Genomic DNA, 7,921 nt, shown 5'->3' with positions numbered 1-7,921 from the left:
TTGGAGCACGATATTTACAGTAACAACCAGTAACAACCAGGAGAAATTCTAAGTGTTTGTTCTGTCCTACTTGTATGTCTCTGTCCTTTTATCTTCCAGGTGCAGAAACGATAAGTAGAAGCCTCCTAAACCAGGAGTAATTAGGAATAGTTCAATCATTCCTAATTGTTTTGCACTTTTTTCACGTTTCTTTAATTTTCACACTCACGTCCCTAGGTAAGGGTGGGCCTTAGTGTGCCCATACCGCCAGGGTTTACCACACACAGTCCTGATGAATTGCCGGGTAAATTAACACCGTTTCGATGGCAAGAAACATGTCGACTACCCTATAGGAACCCACCACTCAATTAAAGTGGACTGTTTCCTCACATATTTAATATCTTTGTCTTTAGTGATCATTTAATAAAATTATTACCTCAGATACACTACTGACTATTTTAATACCCCCACCACTCACTAGTCCACTTTGCACTCAACACGCCCTAAACTCACTATCCCGCTCCGCAGTAATCCTGGCGTTGCAGCACACCAAAGAGACACTCGGTCTCTTTGGTGGGGCCCGATGATGAAGCATGTGATCACTAGGTGGTGAGTGAGGGCTTTCTTCAACATCCCAGTGTGGTTGTTTTTGTGCTCCCTAGAACGGCTTAGCCTTCTCCATAGACACTCTTCTTTTGATTACTGATTATTGACCGGGGAACAAGAGTGTCAGTGTACTCTCCCTACCTCTCTCCTTGTTACTCATACAAAAGATAAGGTCGGACAGCAACCAATCATGCACCCTACATGCACTATATCACCCACCTGGTAATAATATGCCGTTCATAGATCAATTAATGGAGATAATCACAGCAAATCATAACTCCGACGTAAACAATATATTTTTAGGGGACCTTAATCTACACTGGAACAACAACAATGACAAACAAATAAACACCTTTAAAGATTTCCTAGCTGAACTCAATCTTTCACAATTTTGTACACAGCCAACTCATTCGAAAGGAGCTACGTTGGACTGGATAATTTCAAAAAACAAGAACATATCAGGTGTATCAATAGAGCCTTGTGACTGGTCAGACCATCATGTCATACCATTCACGATTCCTACATGGAAAAAGAACAATCACACTCAACCGAACAGAACTAAAACGTGGGTGAGGGATACGAAAGACTCGAACATCAAGCTTTTACTAGAAGGCTGTGAAAAAGACCTACAACCGCCAAAGAACATACAAAACGTAAATGATCTAACCGACTACTACGATACGTCTATAACAGATATAGTCAACTCCACAATACCTCTTAAAATGAAAAGAATCACAGAGAAGATTAAAAACCCATGGTTCAATGGAACACTTAATGAGGAAAGACGCAAACTGAGAATGGCGGAAAAAAAATGGAGACAACACCCCACCTCTCCAGTTTTGAAATCTCTAAGAAAAACCAGAAAAGAGTATAACCAAAAGATTTTCAACTCCAAAAAGGAATATATCAGATCGGAATTAGACACCGCCAAAAATAGACCGCAGAAATTATTCGAAATATTGAAACAACAGTCCAACAAGGCGACCAAAACGAACCAATAATTCACAAAAACACAACTAAACTGTGAAAGCTTCTCTACCTTCTTCACAGACAAATCCAACACTTTGGAAAAGGAGTTCAAAAGTGCAGCGGATTACCTAGAAAACCAAACTCAAACAAGCATTTCCAATACATTAATCAAGGTTAATGAAGCTAAAAACAAAGCCCAATGGGACTCTTTCAAGCTATTGGACCAAAACTACATTGCCAAAACTCTACGGGAAATTAAACCCAATAACCACTACAGTGATCCACTCCCATCGAAATACTTAAAAGAAATCGACCAGGCCGTGATTCCCATATGGACAAAAATTGTCAACGCCTCTTTATCTCAAGGGATTCTTCCTGGATGCCTAAAAACAGGTCAAGTAGTCCCCATTATCAAAAATCGACTGCGGACCCAGACGACCCGAACAACTTCCGCCCGGTAACTAACATTCCGGTGCTTGCCAAGCTAATAGAGAAATGTGTGCAGAGTCAACTCAACCAACACATAGACAATTTTTCTCTTTTGGATGAATACCAGCCGGGTTTCAGAGCAGGTCATAGCACTGAAACAGCGATCTTACAGATAGTTGATGATGCGTTATAAGCCCTAGACCAAAATAAATCATGTCTACTCATCCTTCTAGATCTATCAGCGGCATTCGACACAGTGAACCACGTGAAGCTACTAAACAGGCTACAGGATAGGATGGGAATATCCGGTACGGTGTTGAAATGGTTTGAATCTTTCCTGCAGGACAGAACACAAAGATTCTCAGTCAATCAATCACTTTGAACATCTCGTCCTAACACGATTGGAGTACCACAAGGATCCACTCTATCTCCTGCACTGTTCAACTTATACATCGAACCGCTCACAGTAATTTTGCGTAACTCCAAAATCTCCTATCACATGTACGCTGACGACACGCAGATATACCTCAAGATCTCGTCATTGGAAGACATCAGGTTAATGAATGAGCTTTTAGAAGTGACGTTAAAATGGCTAACAATCAATCACCTAAAACTAAATGCTCAAAAAACAGAATTCCTTCTAATTTCTCCATCTAAGAAACATACAGAAGTTAAGGACTGGGCCAAAATGATCACTGCGCTAAACTGTACCCCTACATTGGTCGACTCAGCTAAATCCCTAGGAATATCATTAGATGAGAATCTGGATATGAAAGTACATATCAAGGCCATGGCAAGAAACGCCCGCTTCCACCTGAACTACTTAAGAAAGGTGAAACCCTTCATTTCAGAAGCAGATCTCAAGCTAGCTGTACAATCACTGGTCATCTCTAGGATTGAATATGGATGCTCTACACTAGCAGGCTTGCCACAAATCTCCACTGCTCCGCTAAAAGCATGCCTCAACGCAGCAGCAAGACTTATAACCGGCTCAAGGAAGTTTGACCATATCTCTCCACACCTCAAAGCTTTAAACTGGCTACCCTATGAAGCCAGAATTCAGTTAAAAATAGCATGTATCACCCACAAAGCTCTTCACTACAACACTCCAAGATATCTTGCCCACAAGATAGTTCTATCGGGAGGAGACAGACCTGCTAGGAGTGCTAAGGAGCTGGTACTGAGACCACCCATATTCTAAAAGAAAAAAACTTATGATAGAGCATTCTCCGGAGCTGCCCCTAGAATATGGAGCTCTCTTCCACCAAACATCAGAAAGATAACAAACACAGCAACATTCAAGAAGGAAACAAAAATATTTCTAATGAGCAAATTGCTGCCTTAACTCTAGCTGGCTACTCTATAACTTAAAAGCAGAGTTATACTACAAGGGCGGAGAAGATGGCAATTACAAGCCCAGATACAGGAATAATTGAACTTAATTGTCCAATATCAGAGTACCTCAGGCCACGGAAAGAATTATGTAGATATTGTAATTAATTGTCTTGTATTGTCATATTTACTGTTACTTTTAATCTGTATAAGTTGTATCTCCTTACTACCTCATAATATGTAAAGCGCTCTGATACCCACGGGTCCTGTTCGCGCTATATAAAACTCTTTAAATAAATAAATAAATGAAGGGCAGTCCGCAGCGCGGGGACACACTAGTACAGTGTAACCAGGCGCTCTATAAGCTTATATAACTAACTAACTTTACGATTTGGCTCCGATCGACTCGGATTCACCGAATGCCAGTCGGAACCGAGTGGGAAAGACTGAACAGTTACCTTACATCATAGTTGGTCTGTCGGAAATGTTTCTGGAGCCTTTCCAACCGACATCATAATGAGGCCCTAAGGGCCCGATTCACAGAATGAACTTAAGACTCAATCCTAAACTTACTACTGTTTTGGTATTCACAGATTGCACTTACTACTTTTGGTATTCACAGAAGGAACTTACTACTTTTGGCATTCACAGAATGCACTTACTACTTTTGTTATTCACAGAATGAACTTACTCATTTCGGTATTCACAGAAGTTAGGACTCCTAACTTTAGGACTCCTAAATGCCTTCTGTGAATACCGAAAGTCTTAAAATTAGGATTTTTCTCAATTTAGTAGTAGTAAAGTTAGGACTCCTAACTTTAGGACTCCTAAATGCCTTTTGTGAATACCGAAAGTCCTAAAATTACGATGTTTCTCAATTTAGTAGTAGTAAAGTTAGGACTACTAACTTTAGGACTCCTAAATGCCTTCTGTGAATACCGAAAATCCTAAAATTACGATTTTTCTCAATTTAGTAGTAGTAAAGTTAGGACTACTAACTTTAGGACGCCTAAATGCCTTCTGGGAATACCGAAAGTCTTAAAATTAGGATTTTTCTCAATTTAGTTGTAGTAAAGTTAGGACTACTAACTTTAGGACGCCTAAATGCCTTCTGTGAATACCAAAAGTCTTAAGATTAGGATTTTTCTCAATTTAGTAGTAGTAAAGTTAGGAGTCCTAACTTTACTACTACTAAATTGAGAAAAATCCTAATTTTAAGACTTTCAGTATTCACAGAAGGCATTTAGGAGTCCTAAAGTTAGTAGTCCTAACTTTACTACTACTAAATTGAGAAAAATCGTAATTTTAGGACTTTCGGTATTCACAGAAGGCATTTAGGAGTCCTAAAGTTAGGAGTCCTAACTTTACTACTACTAAATTGTGAAAAATCGTAATTTTAGGACTTTCAGTATTCACAGAAGGCATTTAGGAGTCCTAAAGTTAGGAGTCCTAACTTTACTACTACTAAATTGAGAAAAATCCTAATTTTAAGACTTTCGGTATTCACAGAAGGCATTTAGGAGTCCTAAAGTTAGGAGTCCTAACTTCTGTGAATACCGAAATGAGTAAGTTCATTCTGTGAATACCAAAAGTAGTAAGTGCATTCTGTGAATGCCAAAAGTAGTAAGTGCAATCTGTGAATACCAAAACAGTAGTAAGTTTAGGATTGAGTCTTAAATTCATTCTGTGAATCGGGCCCTAAGTGTTTAAGTATAGGATACAGACAATGTATGAGAACCATCAACACTTGAGCAGGCACATCTACACTAAATTCCACTGTTGCCTATGCTATGCATTCTGGGATTTGTAGTACATCATGCGTAGGCACAAATCTTGACAACTTGCATGTCACATTTCTCAGAACCCACACTCAGGCTTCCCTCAACATGTTGCAAAATATATCTCTAAGCAAGATTGTCATGCAACCATTATTATCTTCAATGTATCACATACAGAGGTCACTATCACATGCATTTTCACCATATATGTACAGTAAGTAAGACATAGAGCATGTTGGAGAACAGTAAGACTAATAAAAGGAGGGCCAGATCAAGTATACTGTATTGAAACAGTCCTCACAAGCAGCCCCCTCTATAGAGACAGCTATGACATGGCACAAAGTGACACGTTTCAAAACCACATAATAACAAGCCACTTCTGTAAGATATCAAACTGTGACCCATCACACTGCAAGGACTCAAATATGGCAACAGACCCCAATAAGGGACCACAGATTTGTTGTGAGACCTAGGCCGATCATTGGCCATCATGTGGGGGGTTGGGGTTTACAAACCTCAAAGGAGTCGCAGGCAAGAAAAGGAACAAAACTATCAGTACAACGGAAGCAAGCTGCAGCTATATAGACAGTTAGGGGTAAGACCGATATATTGGACACACTTTCAGAAGGGCTTTCAATCTTTGCCACATTATTTTAAATCCACAACAGAAGCTTTGATGGCATTATTTTCTTCTATTTATGATGACAGTCAGGTACAATAGGGGCATTATCACCACACGCTAGACTGGTTACACCGTCATGCGCGGTCCATAGACACATCGACCACTGTCACCAGCATCCCATCTCGAAGGAGAGTAAACATAAAAAATTAAATAGCTCTATGTAGTCCGTTACAACAGCCCTAAAAGCAATGCATACTTTACAGCACATACTGTTAAGAAAATTCAAACATCACATGAAAGTGAAGAGACCTTTTTCCTCAGTAGAGGTTCTTTGACTAATCTACAGAAAAGACTATAAACAATAATCCCTTTTGGCTCTTTTTTATGCAAGCACCACACACATACTACCACCAATCATAAATCACTTCACCAGCCCCAATTAGAAACCCAGAACATAATATAAGAAAATCATATATCTTTATTTGTTTTCCCCTGTATATTAAAAACTCTGATAATATAAGAAAGCTTTGCTCTTTGCAAGTATTTTCTCAAAACATAGTGTAAAAAACACACATTAAAAGCATAAAATGTCACAAATAAGGGAGAGCTTAAAGATGTATTCTCTACGCAACAAAACAACAACCTGATAAACATTGAAGGCCCTTTAGAGACAACACAGTGTAGGTGCTAATATATCACATTCAATGTATACATAGGGAATCCTTCTTTTATCCCCACCAGATGTTATTTCCAATTTTCTAGCTGAACCATCTATGTTCAGGCCAGGTGTTGCTTTTAGTATTTTCTTAGACACAGAAGCGTGTGATCTACAGAAAATAGCATCAAAATGAATCAAAGTGAGGTGAGGAGAGTGAAGGTGAAACTGCAGGTTTTTCTACTGAAAACACCACATTCACTAGAGAAATAGTAAATCAACTACTCTGAACCTTTAAAAAGTTATTTGTGTTTTGGAGGAACCTCAAGTGATGTCATCACTGAATACTTGCCAATCATGGCAGCACTTTTTCGGTTTGAATAAACTATTGCACATTATTTCCTAGGAAACACTTTAAAATGTGGAACTCTGTTGCCTCCTCCATAAACACTTTCCCCTCATTTGAGACCTTCAAAAAGGAGTTTAAAGATTTTGGGGCCTACTCATAAACTGTATTCTGTAGTACTTTAGAAGCACTACAATAATGCTACTAAAGTACTATTAAATGCAATTCTTAAACCTGCGAGTGTAAAACTTCACCTCTCCTATCTTTTCTATCGAGAGATCCTCACATATGTACGTTTATTACTTAGTAGTAAATGTAGAAAGGACCAGGGTAGTGGCTGGGAAAAGGAACATACTTACTACTAATTGGGAAGGATTTAGGGAGCCATAAGGAGGGTTTTTATGGAGGTTTTAGGGAGCGAAATGTATCTGGTGCAAAAGAGAAAGTCCGTTGCTATTCACAAACTGCCCATCAACAGGTAATGTAGCCAAAAAGGAACCCAAAACTGTAGTACATTACTCCATCCGGGAGCTGAAGTACATCCAGCACAACACATGGTCAACCACTGGAACTTCAACACCCACCCATAGAAAATAATGGTGATAGCAACGTTCAATAAACTCTCATAGGAAATAATGTAAACTAAATGTCATTTTTTAAAGAGTTAACAATATAAATAACTATAATTTCATGTATAAAAAATATCCTAAAATAAAACATATTATTGTTTAATTAGAAAATATTTTAACAAACGTTTTTGAATTTATAAATCAATATAACATGATTTTTGTTAAAATATAGCTAAACTTCTTTTACTTAATTCTTTACATCACTTTTTTCACATACTTAGAGCGAAATTACGAGTTTGACAGACCTGTGGTGGTGCTGTGGTTACCGACATACGCTAGGTCTGACCGACGAATTACAACATCAGTGGTCAGACTGTCATGGTATAGGCGCAACCGCCTGAAATCCGTTATTCCTGGCGGTGGGGCAGTGGTGTGAGGCAGCAATATGCATGGCGGGTTCTTGCTCAGCTCGCCTTTTTATTTGTCTACATGACCTCCTCTATTTGCGGCTCAGGCTTAGTACATGGGGCCGTCAGTTACTTGATACCTTGGGGCAGATTTACACGCCCCTTGCGCTGCTTTTACGCTGCTGTGGTGTCACTTTTGTGACGCAGCAGCGGCGCAAAAGATGCGCCA

Source organism: Lissotriton vulgaris, chromosome 8 (genome assembly GCF_964263255.1).
Source record: "Lissotriton vulgaris chromosome 8, aLisVul1.2, whole genome shotgun sequence".
Lineage (NCBI taxonomy): Eukaryota > Metazoa > Chordata > Amphibia > Caudata > Salamandridae > Lissotriton > Lissotriton vulgaris.
The sequence above is the reverse complement of the archived record's forward strand: the minus strand, read 5'-3'. Positions refer to the sequence as shown.